Source organism: Mizuhopecten yessoensis, unplaced genomic scaffold (assembly GCF_002113885.1).
Source record: "Mizuhopecten yessoensis strain PY_sf001 unplaced genomic scaffold, ASM211388v2 scaffold4791, whole genome shotgun sequence".
Taxonomy (NCBI): domain Eukaryota; kingdom Metazoa; phylum Mollusca; class Bivalvia; order Pectinida; family Pectinidae; genus Mizuhopecten; species Mizuhopecten yessoensis.
Window position 1 is genome coordinate 276,697 of NW_018405723.1, and position 21,282 is coordinate 297,978.

A 21,282-nucleotide genomic window follows, 5' to 3' on the forward strand; every position below is an offset into this window, starting at 1 on the left:
TCCTTATTCTTTACTGGTGATTTATTGGTATATGGTGGTTTTAAAAACACATAAGGTTTTATGCTAGATGGTCCATAAACAACTATAAGTTGTGTTATTTCTTGCTGTATGATGAAACACACTGATAAAATAAAACAGTCTTGCTGATCCTTAACTCATTCACCCCTGAAGACACATTTGAACTCTTCCAATTCAAAGGTTGGAATAGTTAATTATGAAATTTAAGGGGTGTATGCGTTAACTAATTAACATCTTGATAATGTATGAATGTTTTTGAAGAAATTTGTGATACAACCTGTATCAGTGCGTGTGTGTACATATATATTTGAACTTCAACTACATGTAGATTTAAGTTTGTGTTCCTTATTTAAAACAGAATGCATTACTTTAGTGATCAGGTTTTTTGCCTCATCTATAAAAAAAAATCCACTATTCAGTAACTATTTTTGCAGATTGATCAGCCTGCAGTATTCCTAACACATGATTATGTATGGAATCTAGACCGAACATGCTCACCTTTCTCACTCACTGCTGTCTTCCCATTTTGCTTACACTCAACCAATATAATACAAAAGTAGGCTTGTGCACTAGAATGTTGATCTGTTGATGTCAAATTTATTAACATATTTATAGAAAATCAACCAGAGAAAAAAATGAAAGTCATTGAGTACATTCGTAGGTATACATGTATCTAGACCTTTGTCATAATGATTCAAATGTGTTCGTTCTTCCGTAATCTCCTCAGAGGAGAGGTAACAAATTGTATCTATAGCTCAATGCCTTTTCATTGCCTGTCATACTACGTGTAAATGTTTCACATAATAGACTTTCTCTCCCCTCAACCTTTGTGTACATTACATTAGTCTTTGGTACCGTTTAGTTCTCTTCATCACTGCCCATAACTTACTGCATTGTACGCAAAGTTCATCTTTGTACATAATACAGTTTTCGCCCCTCGCATATATTTGATCAGAACGAGGAAAGGTTAATACTGTTTTGGCGGACCTTATCGGCATCAGATTAAAAATACAGCACATCCTTTATATCCTCATCAATTATTGCTGATCCGTCTGCCAGATTGAGATGCATAGGGCTACAATGTTTGTGAAGGGCTCTGGTCTGAACCCCGTCTTTGGTGTTGGGGGGCGAATTGGTACACGTTCTCTTTCATTTCTACATAATATAATATACAGCAATAGACCTGAGCATCAAGCGAAAACTTTAAACACAGAACAGAAATTATGCAAAACAGACTGAATTAATTGATAACTCATGAAGAAAAATACTAAGGTCACTTGATAAGGTTTTCTCATCAAGCTTGTACTCCCATGTAACATGAAAACCGAGTGCAGATTTAACATGTACCGGTGAAACCCAAGGTATGTCTGTTTGGCATTTATATAGTAATGGCATAGCTCGATATATATAGCAACTGATGAAATAACTTGACTCTGATAGTTGACAAATTGACAAATGAACGTGTTCAAATGTTATTTAACAGTGCTGGATACATGTCCATGTCATATCTGACCGTAAATTTATAACGTAAGAAATTAGATTTTTCAAGCATGATTTTGCAAAAAATGGTTTTATTTGATGTTTTAAGGATCCCCGTACCACTGTCAAATATTGTAACTTAGTATTAGGAATTGTTTTTTCCGGCATGATTATAGCCTTCATGAATCATTTCTGAAAAGAAAACCATACCTCTTACGAAAAAACCCAGCTAAGATTAAATAAACCCTGGGCTTCAAATTGTTATAGTCTTTTGGTAACTGATTAAGCTACCTTGTTAACGGAAGTATACTAGCCCAACTGTGCTACAGTTATATCTAAACGGAAGTGTACTAGCCCAACTGTGCTACAGTTATATCTAAACGGAAGTATACTAGCCCAACTGTGCTACAGTTACTGTATATCTAAACGGAAGTGTACTAGCCCAACTGTGCTACAGTTATATCCTAACGGAAGTTAAGGGGAGGTTACTGTATTTACTAACAAACACAGTGCAGTGGGACAGGGATCCTTAAAGGCATTTCTTGAATCTGCAATCTTTATTTCTGTTGATCGGCACCAAGCTTTCACATTTTTCTCGCTGATTCTGTCTGCCTGCTTGGTTGATCATGATCATGACCACATTTTAGCAAAACAATCGCCATTATCGTATGTGTTTTTTCGAATGCCTAACTTTATGTAAAATATCCAACTCTTATGGCAGGTAAGAAAAAAAATTAAGATAATTTTTATTTGATATCTGACACGTTTTACTTCCTGAATGTGGTATTAACAGAAAATTAATAACTTTTGGAGGAAAAAGGGTTTGTCAACCTCTTAGAGTTGCGAGGTTTTAGCTAAGAGTAACACTCAGCATGTTTATTGTGTAAACATGACCTCTGACCCAGTCAAAAACATAGATGCTATTCGTTGGATTCAGTTCTCGTGATATCTCGTAAATTCACGTATGCATGAAAATGATGTAACCATGGCTTCAACCCTGCTTCAGCAGTTGGGGGGGAAAAGGCTTCAGTAAACATGGCATCAACCCTGCTTCAGCAGTCAGGGAAAAGGCTTCAGTAAACATGGTATCAACACTGCTTCAGCAGTCAGGGAAAAGGCTTCAGTAAACATGGCATCAACCCTGCTTCAACAGTCAGGGAAAAGGCTTCAGTAAACATGGCATCAATCCTGCTTCAGCAGTTGGGGGGAAAAGGCTTTAGTAAACATGGCATCAACCCTGCTTCAGCAGTCAGGGAAAAGGCTTCAGTAAACATGGTATCAACACTGCTTCAGCAGTCAGGGAAAAGGCTTCAGTAAACATGGCATTAACTCTGCTTCAGCAGTCGGGGGGGGAAAAGGCTTCAGTAAACATGGTATCAACACTGCTTCAGCAGTCAGGGAAAAGGCCTCAGTAAACATGGCATCAACCCTGCTTCAGCAGTCTGGGGGGAAAAGGCTTCAGTAAACATGGTATCAACACTGCTTCAGCAGTCAGGGAAAAGGCTTCAGTAAACATGGCATCAACCCTGCTTCAGCAGTCGGGGGGGAAAAGGCTTCAGTAAACATGTCATCAACCCTGCTCTAGCAGTCAGGGAAATGGCTTCACTCGCCTATATATCCTTGACATAAATATAAATCATTGGAATTTTCAACCCATTCAAACCAATATTGATAGAAGTTTATGATTGCAATTTTAACCCCCAGTTTTGCCAACAGATTGCGGCACGCTAACTTGAAATGTGAAGGTCAAAATTAACACTGGGTGAATATGGATTTTTATGGTGTATGGCGAAATAATTTGACTGGTCAAACTTTTCAAGGTAAACAGTATTGGCAAATTATAAGTGTTAATTCGGAAAATGTCAGTCTGAAAATCATGCAATTCTTTACAAAATATCATCTTAAATATTCAAACATTCTTATTTATCAATTGATGATTTTTTCATTGACATTTGAAAATTTTGAAGAGATTTTGAGAAAAAAATGCACTTTTTTCCAATGGGAATTTGGGCCCCTGCAAAATGTAAAGGTCTTTGTGCATTAGAACTAAATGCATGTGTCCATATACGTAGGTCAGAATACATGAGGGCTACAATTTAGGTGCACGTGTCCATATATAGTTTGAATGCATGCATCCATTAGGAAGTAGTTGTGTATCACTAGAAGCCTGCTGCTTTCCTGTTGCTGGAGGTGTCCATATATATTGAAGGCTAAGTTACTGGGTCACTGTCAATCCTGTAATTTGTAAACTGCATCTGCAGAAGCTCTAGATTAAAAGTTCAGGTTTTATGAGCATTGGAGAGATCTCTCCAGCAGTAATCAGTGCTATGTAGGTCAAACCTTGCAGAAGTAGGTTTTCCTTTGGCTATTGACATCTCTCAAACTGGAGATATGGCAGCCAGCTAGCCTGCATAGAGTGCAGTCTATTTTAAAATTAAGGTTTAACTTGAATCCAGGACAGAGCGCCAAAGTTTGTTTTTATCTAATTTCAGAGCCTCATTAGTAGTGATTGTACCTCTATAGATATAGTGTAACACAACAGTTTCTTCCTCAGCCCTCACGTAATTGGATGTGAAACTCTTGTGGGGATAACAATTTATAGCAGTCCAACGCTTGCTAATGTAGACCAGGGGAAAAAAATGGAGCTTGATTTATATTTTATTTCAAAGTACAAATGCAGCTGTGAAGGACTTTGTTTTAAATGTTATCTCAAAAAGCTGTTTTACTTGTCTCCAAGGCCCATGTAATTACCCGAAACTGTAATTTATTTCAATTTCAGATTTGTATTTCCTCTTTGTTATTTTTTCTACTTCAAATTGCAAGGGTGTCGGGTTCAGATGATATATATAGCAAGTCTTATAAATATAGTGAAACCTGTGTTATCTGACCCTGAGTAACACTACAAAATAGGACCTGTGCATTTCGATGGCTTTCTAATATGACCTTTATGTTAATGTGTCCCACAGGGTGGTAATCAGATTAGATATGTTTCTTATATGACCCTGAGTATTTTGACACCCTTCCTAATCGAACATAGTTGTGAACATTGACCTCTGCATATTAACCTCTTTATAATATAATAAGTATATTGACATCCAGTTTTATCCAACATCAGTGTTAAAATCAATTCAAACTCGCACTACACAAAAAATCCTGTGTATATCGACGTCTTTTTAATCTGACTTAAATGCTTTGTCTACAGAATATAAGTCAGATCAGACAGGTTTCTTATCTTACCCAAAGTATTCTCACATCTTCTCTTATTCCAAATCAGGTGGTAAAACCTTTCCTAACTAACATATTATTTCTAATCTGACTTATATGTTTTGTCTACAGGATATTAGTCATATTAAACAGGTTTCACTGTATCATATTACTGTACAAAACATTGGATGGTTGAGTAGTTTATCGTCTACACTTCACTGACGAAGTCGGTGTTCGGTCGACGTGAGGGGGTAAGTGGTCGCTTACCAGGCCCTCGGAGATTCTAAAGTCCTAGGCCCATCCAGATCACGCTTCAAGTTCGGACCGCTCAGGTGCGGATAGGCTGTCGCAGCGGCTGTGGTCCATGGATCGATGTCCTTCTAGTTGTCCCTGCTGCCCTCCTATGCAAAAAAAATGTGATGCTGTATATAAGACTGGGCTACCAGCAGGCCTGGTCCATTGAGTGAAGTCTTGGTAGTGTTTGACAGCAGTTGAACTTCTTTTAACTCTGTTGTGCTGCAGGCAATAGTTCGACTCCTGTTGTTGAGTATAACTTGTATTGGACTTCTAAACTCTTAGAAGAACCAGAAGGTATTGAAAAACACCAAATAGAGTGGACGTATCTGCTGGTGCAAAGTATAGCCTTATTGCGGACACCATATACACTCCAAAGCACATGTTTACGATCCATGTAAAGTACTTATAATATCCCCTTAGAAGCTCAAGGGGGCCAACACAGCATTTGTTTGCATTTTTAATGAACTGCAAAATATATCATTCGCTTATTAACAAACATGGTCTTATTGCCGATGACTATGATTTTAAAGATTTTTGAGACACATTTCTTGTACAGGTTACAAGTTTAAGTATTATAGGATAGAATTAAAATCCTTTAGCCTGATCTTAAGGTCTTTCAGATTTATAAAACTTATTTCTGGTATAAGTGATGTTTGATACACAGGTATACATGTCTAGCTGTCAGCATTATTGACCCGACATCATATGGAGACATGGTAAGCCTCCAAGGATTCTCGTATTAAATGAGAAATCACTAACAAGATAAATATCAGATCCACGCATGAAAACATTCCACAAAATTAACAAAGTAAATGGCAGAATTTGTCATTCCATGAAAAGTTCATATTTATCTGTCTAATTCTCCGAATGAGAATTCCATGAAAAATTAATTTAATATCCATCTCGGCATTTAGCCTTTAGTGAGCTTTACAAATACAGAAAGGTATTTTTCTTGACATGTTTGTACTTTCATTATTCACTTGGTTACAAGAACACTTTATATTTATATACACATGTATTTACCTCTGATGCTGATTGTTAAACAAACAGTACTAGTGAATACAGACAGACAGAGTATATCTAACTTAATGCTCCAAGGGTTTCAAATAACAGCAATTCAGCAAACAACATTCTTGATTCAAATTACTCTTTTATTTCTCCGAGGCTCAGTACACCTATATTTGTACACAATTTAAGGCATACCTGAGCAGGAAACGTCACATTTCAGCATTTTTTAAATCTGATACGAGAAATTTTATATCTGAGAAGGAAAATATGCTACTGAAGGGTTAAGTCTTTATTTCAATGAGACTTTGTATCAAGCAACGGTATCAAACAATTTAATACCATAATAGTTTTAAAAATAAGAGAAAATTATATTTTTTCAGTTTATTTTAAGTGTTACCTCCTAAAGTGAAAGGGAGGGCGATTTTTAGAACCAGCACGGTAAACACCAGTTCATGAAGATTTCTTTCTAGGAAATAGACTTTATCTACAAAATAGGTACCTCCATTTAAATCCATTTCTAAAAATACCTCGGAGAGTTAGATTATGGTTCTTGTAAAGGAATACAGCCCTTTCAAAAGAATTGAGATATATACCCTTTTAAGAAAAATGACTGCTTTAGAAGGAAAATAATCGTTTCTAGAGAAGACAAGTCCTATCAAGGAAATGGGGTTTTCCTATAGAATAGACTATTTTCTAGGTTAAATACCTCTTTCTTAGGAAATATTGTCCCTTTCTGGGATATGACCCATTTTACTGTGGAATAGACCTCTATCCAAAAAACAGACCGTCTCTTTTCCAGGGATACCTCACTTTTGGAATTTAGTGTTAAGCATTTTGCCCAAGTGAGGAAGGCAGTGGGTTCTCTTCCCATACCAGAACATACCTGGGTGCCTTTTGCATGGTATTTCAGTGAGGAAGCACTATAAAGACGGCATCAGATCCGCACTATTGTAAGGAGGCAAATACACCAACATACCCTGTCTCACATAAACACATGCATTCATGACATTAGAAACAATTGTCAGAATCCAAACCAGAAGAAATTTTGCTTTCATATTCTGGGTCACAAATTGTAACTTTGCATTATAAGTTCTAATTAGGTAACAAAAAATCTTAATAAAATTTAGAAATTTTCAAAATACATCTGAAAGATGGCCTTGTCAAGCCTGCAGATTGTTACGTTATCAGGTTGGAATGGCTGAACCACCTCTGGTTCCTGGGAGTTCTCCGACTACAGATCCAGACTCCAGTAATTGTACATACAATGGGAGATGTGCAGACGTTACAATCTAACTAAATTTAAATCCTTTAAATAAGAAACATACATTAATTTACATACAGCGAGCTTTCTTTTTTTTAGAATACCAATAGAAATCAAATCAGCAAGACAGAGGTGAAAAAAAATACGAAAAATACCAGACAATGCTTGATCATTATTCCTGGGAACATTGCCGACATTTCCCTTTTTTTTCATCAGACTCTACTTAGGAGATGGAGAATAACCTTAAGTTGCTGTGCGACTTTTAGAATTGCCAATTAAGATGCATCTTATATATATGCTGCAAACATATAAATGTCTGCAGCAGGTGACAGTGTGTTCATTGTAGCATGACAGGATTCGTCCACTACAGCAAGATCAGACCTTATCCCTCGCCATACAATAAGAACCAATGTTCCCTGCCATACCTGCCATAAGATCAGACCTTATCCCTGCCATAAAATAAGAACTAATGTCCCCTGTCATACCACCCATAATATCTGAACTTGTTCACTGTCATTTACAATCAAAACTTGTCCCTTGCCGTACTATCCCAACTTGTCCCCTGTCATACCAATAGAAATTATCCACTGCCAACTATCATCAGAATTTTCCTTAGCCATACAATCAGACTTTGGTCTCCTTTCAAACGAATCAAAATTTGTCTCCTGCAATACAATAAGAATTTGTCTCCTGCCATACCATCAGAAATTGTCCACCTCCATACCATCAGAACTTGTCACCTGCCATACCATCATAACGTGTCCCCTGCCATAAAATAAGAAATTGTCCCCTGCCATATAATCATTACTTGTCTCTGCTGTACCATCAAAACTTGTCCCCTGCCATATAATCAGAACCTGTCCCCTGCCATACCACCCATAATATCTGAACTTGTTTACTGCCATTTACCATCAAAACTTGTCCCTTGCCGTACTATCCCAACTTGTCCCCTGTCATACCAATAGAAATTATCCACTGCCAACTATCATCAGAATTTTCCTTAGCCATAAAATCAGCCTTCGGTCTCCTTTCAAACGAATCAAAATTTGTCTCCTGCCATACCATCAGAAATTGTCCACCGCCATACCATCAGAACTTGTCACCTGCCATACCATCATAACGTGTCCCCTGCCATATAATAAGAAATTGTCCCCTGCCATATAATCATTACTTGTCCCTGTCGTACCATCAAAACTTGTCCCCTGCCATATAATCAGAACCTGTCCCCTGCCATACCATCAAAACTTGTCCCTTGCTATACCATCAGAACTTGTCCCCTGCCATATATATACCATCAGAACTTGTACCCTGCCATATAATCAGAATTTGTCCCCTGCCGTATAATCAGAACTTGTCCCCTGCCATACCATCAAAACTTGTCCCTTGCCATACCATCAGAACTTGTCCCCTGCCTTATATAAACCATCAGAACTTGTCCCCTGCCATATATAAACCATCAGAACTTGTCCCCTGCCATATAGTCAGAAATTGTCCCCTGCCAACTAGTTATTTCTTGTCCCTTGCCATACCATCAGAACTTGTCCCCTGCCATATATATACCATCAGAATGAATCTTTCAAACGAATCAAAATTTGTCTCCTGCAATACAATCAGAATTTGTCTCCTGCCATACATCAGAAATTGTCACCCACCATACCATCAGAACTTGTCCCCTGCCATACCATCATAACGTGTCCCCTGCCATACCATCAGAACTTGTTCCCTGCCATATACCATCAAAACTTGTCCTCTGCCATACCATCAGAACTTGTCCCCTGCCATATGATAATAACTTGTCCCCTGCCATATAATCAGAACCTGTCCCCTGCCATACCATCAGAACTTGTCCCCTGCAATATAATCAGAACTTGTCCCCTGCCGTACCATCAAAACTTGTCCCCTGCCATATATATACCATCAGAACTTGTCCCCCGCCATATATATACCATCAGAACTTGTCCCCTGCCATATATATACCATCAGAACTTGTCCCCTGCCATATATATACCATCAGAACTTGTCCCCTGCCATATAATCAGAATTTGTCCCCTGCCATACCATCAGAATCTGTCCCCTGCCATATACCATCAAAACTTGTCTTCTGCCATACCATCAGAACTTATTGTCCCCTGCCATATAATAAGAACTTGTCCCCTGCCATATAATCAGAACATGTCCTCTGCCATACCATCAGAACTTGTAATCAGAACTTGTCCCCTGCCATATAATCAGAACTTGTCCCCTGCCATATACCATCAGAACTTGTCCCCTGCCATATACCATCAGAACTTCGTTTTCCCCTGCCGTACCATCAAAACTTGTCCCCTGCTGTACCATCAGAACCTGTCCCCTGCCGTACCATCAAAACTTGTCCCCTGCCGTACCATCAGAACCTGTCCCCTGCCATATAATCAGAACTTGTCCCTTGCCAACTATCATCAGAATTTTCCATTGCCATACCATCAGAATATGTCCCCTGCCATGTATGCAAGCAATTTACAAAAACAAATATATACTATTTACCACTTCTTTTTCATGACAGGAGTTTTTGTATTAATTGAATTTGCAATGCAGAAAGACTGATACGAAATAGAGTACAGGTGAAAGTGAAGTGATTATTTATAACAATAATCACAGAACTGGTACCAATAGACAATTAATGAGCGGGAAACGGTATGATTATAAACAGACAACAAATGTACAAGATATCTAGCGGAGGGAAGGCTGCAGACATTCCCTCTGAGTGATAGAACTGAACACAGAACAGACCTGACTCTTAGATCTTATTCCCTCAAAATGAGTAACTACAGATATATAGGTGCAATTAATTTGTCAAAATATTCACAGAAATGTGCCCCGGTGTTTGTTCGTGTAAGCTGCTGGCTGAGAACGTTATGGCCTGTATTAACAGAGCCTTGTCTATGGCATTATGTCTGAGACACTTGATTGCCCACATTAACTTCATCATACAGTAGAGCTATAATTAGCTTTCTCCATTAATGATATTTCCCTGTCTGATACAAGCACAGACACAGGAAGTTTTCCACTCAGGTCTCAAAACATCTAGAAAGCATGGCACAAACTTTTGATTACATTTTCTTCCTTTTTGAAAATGGGTGCAGTTGCACTTAATCATTTTGAACCATTTTCAACAGATAGATACAACCTAGTGATATTGGTCTTTAAAATATTTTTAGAGGAATTTACAGCTATTGAATTGTCTTTCGGTTTTACTTCTAGATGTTTTCTCTCAGAATATACATAATGCCGCTCAGTAACAGACACCAAAAGGCGAATAGAACTGTTTTAAAATGAATCAAAATTGAAGCCTGAATTATCAAAAGACTTGTTCAAAACAAATACAGCGCAAAATTTGAAAACTTGATCTTTATGCCTTGAAATGGATTCCAACACCTACACTATTTGTATTTGTCCATGTAAATGGATAACTTTCCTTCACACTGTTATGTACCAGCCACACAGCTAGCTTAACCCATGCACCCCTGAAGTCCCGTTTAAACATTACCAAATCAAAATGTTCTTCTAAAACTGCTTAATGCCAAGAGTCAACTACCTTCCATACAAAAGCCTTGAATATAGAAAAAAAGAAAAACTTCTTAATGCCAAGAGTCAACAACCTTCCATATAAAAGCCTTGAATATAGAAAAAAAGTATCTTCAGGTATATGATAATCGTCCATTATCTTTCTTAAATCACAGTATTTGAAATGATCAGCAAGAATATCAAAAAACCAGTGGAAAACATCAAGCCAGTTAATTGGTTTAATTAAGGCAGTTCATATAATTTCTATCTGGATATAAGATTGGCCGAGACAGCAACAGATATAACTTCAGTTCTGTTCGGGTGCTTTGTTTGTGCAATTTAAAAACTTAACTGGTCAAGCGGAGGGTACAGGTATGCCTTTAGCTAACGGTTCTAGTGTTGGGTCAAGCGGAGGGTACAAGTATGCTTTTAGCTAACGGTTCTAGTGTTGGGTCAAGCGGAGGGTACAGGTTTGCCTTTAGCTAATGGTTCTAGTGTTGGGTCAAGCGGAGGGTACAGGTATGCCTTTAGCTAACAGTTCTAGTGTGGAGTTTGATTTGGACAATGTTGATGCAATCTTAATATTATTTCTGTGAAATTATTTCATGACTGTACGAAATTATTAAAAAAAATGTTACATATTGCCCTTTCAAAACCAAATTACTAGACAATGACGAAATGTATTGGAATTGCAACACATTTATATTGCCCACCACTAGAGAATAAGAGTCCTATGATTTACTCAGTTTTAAGTAACCTTTAAGATGTGAATTTGTTTGACCTTTTATGTTATTGTAGCCAGTTTCCCTGAGAGCATTTCCTCATTGGCGATATAAAAACTTACTGTGCAGTTAAAACGAAAAATAAAAATAAATTTACCAAAAGCTTGAGTACAGTTGCAAACAAAATTGGACTTTGAAACTGCCTCAGAAAACGTTACACCACCAAGTTCCCCACAAGTGTCTTGTCCATATTCAAAATATCTATATATGGAAATCCATGGAAGGATTGATATTCTGCCCTTGCCAGTAGAACTCATGGAGATCTCTTTCAAAGTCAAGTAAGTGTAAGGCCAAATATGTGTATATTGGCTGACAATGGAAGACATGTTTTTGTGTACTAAGCTGGAGTTATATATATGTTTACTTGAGTCAAGTTGGCGTGTCCATCTTCTTTGGGATGTATAAGAGTATGTGGTTGGTTCATCTGTCCATCCAGTGTTAAAATATTGTACAGACACCCCTCGTTATTTCCATCCAATTGTGTTGCCACTGTTAGTTTCTGTTGTGTCTGTGTTATTGATCATTGATCACTTGCAGAATAATCACCCTTTAGACCTGTGTTATTAGAACAGCACAAAAACCCTGTCCATTCTACTAGCCCCTCAGTTTCCAGACAATTTCTCTGAAACTTGATAAGAGTTTGCTAATGTTATAAAAAGAAGTATATATATATTTACAGAGTAGTTGCCCTTTGTGTCCCTTGAGATAGGAAAACAATGTCTTGATTTTTATGGGATTTTCTTAATACCAGGTAAGGTAAATATGAATTGCATAAAATATCATGCTATATTTCAAAATAACATATTGATATATATTCTTATTAATAATTTCACTAGAGATCCACCAAACAATTGATACTCCACTATCAGTATCACACTTAAAGATGCATCAGTTTTCTAGGCAGAGATCAGTTGCCATGGTAACAATAATGAAAGTGTACATACATTTACAAATTTCTATACAATTAAATATGTTAATGCAAAGATGGACAAAATGATCAATCAACTTTAAGCATAATTTTAAGACAAAATTAAATGAACACCAAGATTTTGGAAAGGACTTTCATTTTCCACATTAAAACTTTCATGAGCGTCCTACATTTCTTGGCATATCTCTACATGTACATGTAATTATATATATATATAAGAGTACCATCAAAGTTGTGTTTTAAAGTGGATCAGTTATGCACTTTGAATGCAGTTGCTGGAATTGACGTCACTTGTGACTGATTCATACAAATATGTGATTTCAGACATCAATAAATTTGCACAAAATACCACAAAATATACATCCTCTCGGGAAATTTTTGTTTTGACTTGAATATGTCATTGAGAATTTGGGGGATGTTTAAATTGGAGGAGTGATTTTAAAGCAGGTAGGACAAGATGTTTTTAATAGGGTGTTTGTGGTAAAAAATAAATGTTTTGAATAACTGCACCCAGTGTTAGCCAGTACCCTGAATTAGCACTACATAGTGATTGGAATTCAAAAGTACCAAAAAGATGTTTATGTCAATGACCCCACAGTCTGATGGGATAAAAATATATGAAATCATTATATCGATGATTTTTTTCATATTTTTAGTTTGAGAGTTGCAAGAAGAGCTTTATTATGAAGTTAACAAGAGTGTGATTTTTGTTAAGGTTGAATTTTAGATCTACAGAAAATATTCGTGAAAATGGAGATAGGCGGAATGGCAACCTTTTGGAAGGACAACTGAAGAGTATTATCTAATGAACAGACCATCAATATGACATAGAGTAACAACTCTGCCTACAAAATCACTACTCGGGGAAAAATAAAATTATTTCCTAATTAGGAAGTCCGAGGATGGACACTGGACATCCAAGATTTATCGTAGGGTTCCATATAAGTGGGAAAACGTGATGTTATTAACACCTCGGAATACCCTGTAGGTTGGTCCGCTGATTGGTAGGGACTCGAACTGGGGCTTCTGATGCGGGATTATTGAGGTTTAATGTGTCAAGTTAATGTAAATGAGGCCCAGGAGATGTTAAGAAGAATCTAATAGTTATACTGCCCTTCTTGTTTTTCTATTTTAACACTATATATAGCCTTCTTCCGTCTGAATGTGGTCAGTTTTGACCTTGAAGTTCAAAGGGTAAGGGATGTGTTTTTTGCCATCCACACCTCCTGTGTGATGAAAGATCATAATTGGGTTTGTTAATTTGTCGCTAATTTCACCTTATTTTAGAAAGAACTTTTAACATTGTGTTAAGAGACACAATTCTTTCCTACTTTGTTTGAGGACATACTGTTTTCCCCTGTTTCTTGTTACTAGCCCCTCACAAGTGCTCTTACTTCTATAGGTTTGCATTCTGTCCTCCTTCTTATGTCTGTATTTGGTATTATGTACTTTCGGATGGTCAGCTGGTGGCACATGCATTCGGGATTCAATATGGTCGCTGATTTGCCAAGACGTTTACCATTATAAGTCTATTGGGGTGGCCTAGTACATACAACGTAGGAGCTATACATAAGGGGGTATGTTTTTATCCTACAGTGTTTGATTTTTGGGATTCAAGATGTCTGTTATGGCTTAATTTTGATTGGCTAAAACATTTAATTTTGTTAACATTATATCTAGTTAAAAGTTCTGTACCACAGACTCAAATCTGCATGCTTCTTTTGTGGTTGTGACGGTAGTTTGCACTGGACTTTGTAAGTCTTTATTATCGTAAGTGCTTAAATATTGATTTTTGAATCATTTTGCCAGACTAGCAGAAACGCTTTGGCCTAGATTTTAATTGATTGGTTTAATTTTTTTTCCGTTACTTTGATTTGTTTTCAATGACATGATGTATGAGTTGATGATGAGACTGCTGTGGTGATGACCCGAAGGTCTGACGATTCATCATCCCATAGTGTCACACAACTCCTGCCACAAGTCTTCCACCAAGTCATATGTAGGTGTTCCACCAGCCTGTCGGAATCGTGGTCGAGCTCCCAGACACATTGCACCCAGTATTGACTATAGACCTGGAGAAAATGCGTCGGGGAAATTAAATGAGAAAAGGAGAATACATGTTGTCTATGCAAGTGGTGAAGTTGTGTCGTTTGGAGCTGTCTAGACGGCGTTTACCGGTCGTCTGGTCAGGCAGCAGTGCTAGCAGGGACACTGTGCAATCAATGCGACGCGCCGACCAATCCATCAATAATTCCATGTATATATCTGCTCCTATCTAGATGTATAGGTCTGGTAGTCTGGTGCTGGCGTCTCACGCGTGCTGGCTAGTTCATCATCAACCCCGAGGTGTAACACACTGCCCACCAGCGTGCATGTATGCTGGCTTATTTCAATATTCATTTTGATGGAAATGAGAATTGCTGATGAATAATTAGAATGTTTTGTTTTAGAGCTTGTGATTGCAGACACAATAGGAACATCAAACTTGTACCTCTGCTTGATGATAGGGAGTGTTAATACTGCTGCTCAACTTTGTCCATAGACAGCCTCATTGATCTGTCTTAGCCAAACTTGACGTGTCCATGGCTGACTCAGCAATTCACAATTACTGTTCCATTCTGTTAAAAGTTTCAAAATTGGAAAAAAAAAAGATTATTTAAAGACTGTAAAATCGGGGCTGTTATTTCACGAAACCATTCTCATTCTCAAGCATGAATTCTGTGCTCAAACCAACTTCCTTGTAACTTGCTTAAATGAGATACGGTCAGATAGTCAAGTGTTAACATTTAAAATAGAAAACGGCCTAAAGTCTCTACCATATTCTTCCAAAAATGTTGACATGAGGTGATTATTAAAATTTATTAGTTACCTTAACAAGATATTGGGCACAAAATTTGAGTTTGAACATGAGAATGGTTTCGAGAAACGGGCCCTGGTGTGGGGAAAAGGAGCAGAGTGTTTGAAATTATCCTTCATGCTTAATAGTTGTCTGACAATATCTATTTTGTGGTACATGTTCTTGTGTGCCATACATTGGTTTTTTTTCTCTGAGATGTTGCTGAAATAAAAGAAAATGTAATTAGTGTCATTACTAATTATGAAGATATCACTCAAACCCAAACATGCAATGGCCATCAAATGCATCCAAGATAATTGTTGGAAATGTTAGGAGTATAAAACATTTCCTAAGAAACAATAAACTGTTATGGATGGTGTTGTTATGACAAAGTGATTTCCTGTGTGACAAGTAAACGTAACTCTGCGTAGAATACTGCACAACTGGGAGGGAAAATATACACGATATCGTGAGCTACAGTGATTTCCTATAAGTTTTAGAATTATTCCTGAAGAAAAGCATGGATATTTAAAAAAACAGAAGGTTTTTGTGACTTTAAAAAACCCTGTAAATAGCATCAATGAAGTTAAAGTGAGAAAGTCAGGCAGATACAGATATAAGACTGCATTGCATTCCATTTTCATTATAAGTGAAACTGCAGTGATAGTTATCAAATATTTTTTCGGTGGTGAAAAATACATTTTCTCAGTCTCAAACCAATAACTAATCAGAATGCTTGTAGTGTATGTGCATCATGTGTTCAACGAGGTTTGACGACCAATGTGTCGCGGGTTTGAGGCTTATAGGTGCGTGGGGCAGTTGTAAGGTTCTGGCCTGCCGCGCGGACTTCTGTTTTCCTCCACCACCAAACCTGGCTTGTCCTTAAATGACCATAGCTGTTCATAGGACGAAACGGAGAATTAACAAACCAAAACAATATGTCCTGACCGGTGTTAAGCTTGGTGTCCAAGATGCTGAAACAACCTATAAGGTTATGTTTACCATTTTGACCCCAAAAGAAAATTATAACAGTAATTGTTATTTACTTTCTAGCTTTGCACATGATATGGTATTAGATTTTTGTTATGAAATACCACAATGTCTGGTATGGTATTAGATTTTTGTTATGAAATACCACAATGTCTGGTATGGTATTAGATTTGTGTCATGAAATACCAGAATGTCTGGTATGGTATTAGATTTGTGTCATGAAATACCAGAATGTCTGGTATGGTATTAGATTTGTGTCATGAAATACCACAATGTCTGGTATGGTATTAGATTTGTGTCATGAAATACCACAATGTCTGGTATGGTATTAGATTTGTGTCATGAAATACCAGAATGTCTGGTATGGTATTAGATTTGTGTCATGAAATACCACAATGTCTGGTATGGTATTAGATTTGTGTCATGAAATACCACAATGTCTGGTATGGTATTAGATTTGTGTCATGAAATACCACAATGTCTGGTATGGTATTAGATTTGTGTCATGAAATACCACAATGTCTGGTATGGTATTAGATTTGTGTCATGAAATACCACAATGTCTGGTATGGTATTAGATTTGTGTCATGAAATACCACAATGTCTGGTATGGTATTAGATTTGTGTCATGAAATACCACAATGTCTGGTATGGTATTAGATTTGTGTCATGAAATACCACAATGTCTGGTATGGTATTAGATTTGTGTCATGAAATACCACAATGTCTGGTATGGTATTAGATTTGTGTCATGAAATACCACAATGTCTGGTATGGTATTAGATTTGTGTCATGAAATACCACAATGTCTGGTATGGTATTGTATTTGTGTTATGAAATCCCACGTCTGGTATGGTATTAGATTTGTGTCATGAAATACCACAATGTCTGGTATGGTATTAGATTTGTGTTATGAAATACCACGTCTGGTATGGTATTGTATTTGTGTTATGAAATCCCACGTCTGGCATGGTATTAGATTTGTGCCATGAAATACCACAATGTCTGGTATGGTATTAGATTTGTGTTATGAAATCCCACGTCTGGTATGGTATTGTATTTGTGTTATGAAATACCACAACGTCGGGTGCAGCTTTGGATTTGTAAGACGGAAATAGTCTGCACCACCTGCACAATAAAAAGCTTCAATGTAAAAACTGAATAAGAAAACTGTTGTCATCTGAGTTAATTGTTACTAACTACTGTATTGAGTTATTTTCATAAACGTTATACATGATGAAATCAGACATCTTAAACCTTTTGTGATGATCTGAAAAGCAGAAGAAAACGGATTCAACACACAAGATCCATCATCTCTGGCAATGAATTTATCTGGAGCTTTTGATAAAAAGGAGCTATCAAATACTTGGTTGAAGGAGCAGATTTGAATCTGTTTATTACAGAAAAGCCTTTAAATTGTCGTCTGGAGCCATGTACACAGATTGTCATAGTGACACAGGAAAGACCTCATTGAAATCAGGTTATTGACACGATTGTTTGTTCCACATGCTCCCACTCAGTTTTGTCTGGAGTTGTTGATGTTTGTAAAGGATTTTTTTAAATTTTTATTGATGAAGCAAGGATTCCTTTCCATGTGTCGTGTTACTGAGGGTTTGATTGGTGGAAATTTAGTATGGGACACCTTTACTATCTATAACCAACAGCAAAAATTACCTGAAAATATGTCTATCTAGCTAGAAAACTACAGATAGCTATGCTTTCAAGATAATATACTAGTGTTTCCAGTAGCTTTGCATTCAGAATAAATATGATTTCCAAAGTACATGTTGCTATAAATGCTTTCAAGATAATATTTATATACAGGTGTCCCTGAGGTACATTAACTTTACTTATAAGATAATAAACAGGTGTCCCTGAGGTACAGTAACTTTACTTATAAGATAATATACAGGTGTCCCTGAAGTACAGTAACTTTACTTATAAGGTAATATACAGGTGTCCCTGATGTAACATAACTTATAAGATAATAAACAGGTGTCCCTGAGGTACAGTAACTTTACTTATAAGATAATATACAGGTGTCCCTGATGTAACGTTACTTATAAGATAATAAACAGGTGTCCCTGAGGTACGGTAACTTTACTTATAAGATAATAAACAGGTGTCCCTGAGGTACAGTAACTTACCTGTTAAGATAATATACAGGTGTCCCTGAGGTACAGTAACTTTACTTATAAGGTAATATACAGGTGTCCCTGAGGTAACGTTACTGATAAGATAATATACAGGTGTCCCTGAGGTACAATAACTTTACTTATCAGATAATATACAGGTGTCCCTGAGGTACAGTAACCTTACTGATAAGCTAATATTCAGGTGTCCCTGAGGTACAGTAACTTTACTTATAAGATAATATACAGGCGTCCCTGAGGTAATGTTACTTATAAGATAATAAACAGGTGTCCCTGAGGTACAGTAACTTACCTGTTAAGATAATATACAGGTGTCCCTGAGGTACAGTAAACTTACTGATAAGCTAATATTCAGGTGTCCCTGAGGTACAGTAACTTTACTTATAAGATAATATACAGGTGTCCCTGAGGTAATGTTACTTATAAGATAATATACAGGTGTCCCTGAGGTAAAGTAACTTTACTTATAAGATAATATACAGGTGTCCATGGGGAAGCTATACTTATAAGATAATATACAGGTGTCCCTGAGGTAACGTTACTTATAAGATAATATATAGGTGTCCCTGAGGTACAGTAGTTTTACTTATAAGATAATATACAGGTGTCCATGGGGAAGCTATACTTATAAGATAATATACAGGTGTCCCTGGGGTAATGTTACTTATCAGATAATATACAGGTGTCCCTGAGGTAATGTTACTTACAAGATAATATACAGGTGTCCCTGAGGTACAATAACTTTACTTATCAGATAATATACAGGTGTCCCTGAGGTACAATAACTTTACTTATCAGATAATATACAGGTGTCCCTGAGGTAATGTTACTTATCAGATAATATACAGGTGTCCCTGAGGTAATGTTACTTTTCAGATAATATATAGGTGTCCCTGAGGTACAGTAACTTTACTGATCAGATAATATACAGGTGTCCCTGAGGTACAATAACTTTACTTATCAGATAATATACAGGTGTCCCTGAGGTAATGTTACTTTTCAGATAATATATAGGTGTCCCTGAGGTGCAGTAGTTTTACTTATAAGATAATATACAGGTGTCCATGGGGAAGCTATACTTATAAGATAATATACAGGTGTCCCTGGGGTAATGTTACTTATCAGATAATATACAGGTGTCCCTGAGGTAATGTTACTTACAAGATAATATACAGGTGTCCCTGAGGTACATTAACTTTACTAATAAGATAATATACAGGTGTCCCTGAGGTAGCTTTACTTGTAAGATAAAATGCAGGTGTCCATGAGGTTGCTATACTTATAAGATAATATACAGGTGTCCCTGATGTAACATTACTTATAAGATAATAAACAGGTGTCCCTGAGGTACCGTAACTTAACTGTTAAGATAATATACAGGTGTCCCTGAGGTAATGTTACTTACAAGATAATATACAGGTGTCCCTGAGGTACCGTAACTTAACTGTTAAGATAATATACAGGTGTCCCTGAAGTAATGTTACTTATAAGATAATAAACAGGTGTCCCTGAGGTACAGTAACTTTTCTTATATGATAATATACAGGTGTCCCTGAGGTACAGTAGTTTTACTTATAAGCTAATATACAGGTGTCCCTGAGGTACATTAATTTTACTTATAAGCTAATATACAGGTGTCCCTGAGGTACAGTAAATTTACTTATATGATAATATACAGGTGTCCCTGAGGTACATTAACTCTACTTATAAGATAATATACAGGTGTCCCTGATGTAACATTACTTATAAGATAATAAACAGGTGTCCCTGAGGTACCGTAACTTAACTGTTAAGATAATATACAGGTGTCCCTGAGGTACAGTAACTTTACTTATAAGATAATATACAGGTGTCCCTGAGGTACATTAACTCTACTTATAAGATAATATACAGGTGTCCCTGAGGTACAGTAACTTTACTTATAAGATAATATACAGGTGTCCCTGAGGTACAGTAACTTTACTTATAAGATAATATACAGGTGTCCCTGAGGTACAGTAACTTTACTTATATGATAATATACAGGTGTCCCTGAGGTACAGTAACTTTACTTATAAGATAATAAACAGGTGTCCCTGAGGTACCGTAACTTAACTGTTAAGATAATATACAGGTGTCCCTGAGGTAATGTTACTTATAAGATAATATACAGGTGTCCCTGAGGTACAGTAGTTTTACTTATAAGATAATATACAGGTGTCCCTGAGGTACAGTAACTTTACTTATAAGATAATATACAGGTGTCCCTGAGGTAATGTTACTTATAAGATAATATACAGGTGTCACTGAGGTAACTTCACTGATAAGATAATAAACAGGTATCCCTGAGGTACAGTAACTTTACTTATCAGATAATATACATGTACAGGTGTCCCTGAGGTAATGTTACTTATAAGATAATATACAGGTGTCCCTGAGGTAGATTAACTTTACTTATAAGATANTTGAGGTAATGTTATTTATAAGATAATATACAGGTGTCACTGAGGTAACGTTACTTATCAGATAATATACAGGTGTCACTGAGGTAGCTATACTTATAAGATAATATACAGGTGTCCCTGAGGTAGCTTTACTTGTAAGATAAAATGCAGGTGTCCATGAGGTTGCTATACTTATAAGATAATATACAGGTGTCCCTGAGGTAGCTTTACTTGTAAGATAATATGCAGGTGTCCATGGGGTAGCTATACTTATAAGATAATATACAGGTGTCCCTGAGGTAACGTTACTTATAAGATAATATACAGGTGTCCCTGAGGTAGCTTTACTTATAAGATAAT

The 21,282-nt window shown here is 36.8% G+C and overlaps 1 protein-coding gene across 4 annotated transcripts in view; it reads left to right on the forward strand.

The window, feature by feature from the left end:
- The window catches only part of LOC110449695, a 150,039-nt gene that overhangs the window by 11,540 nt on the left and 117,217 nt on the right, over positions 1-21,282 (forward strand). The gene's annotated exons all lie outside the window — the stretch shown is intronic.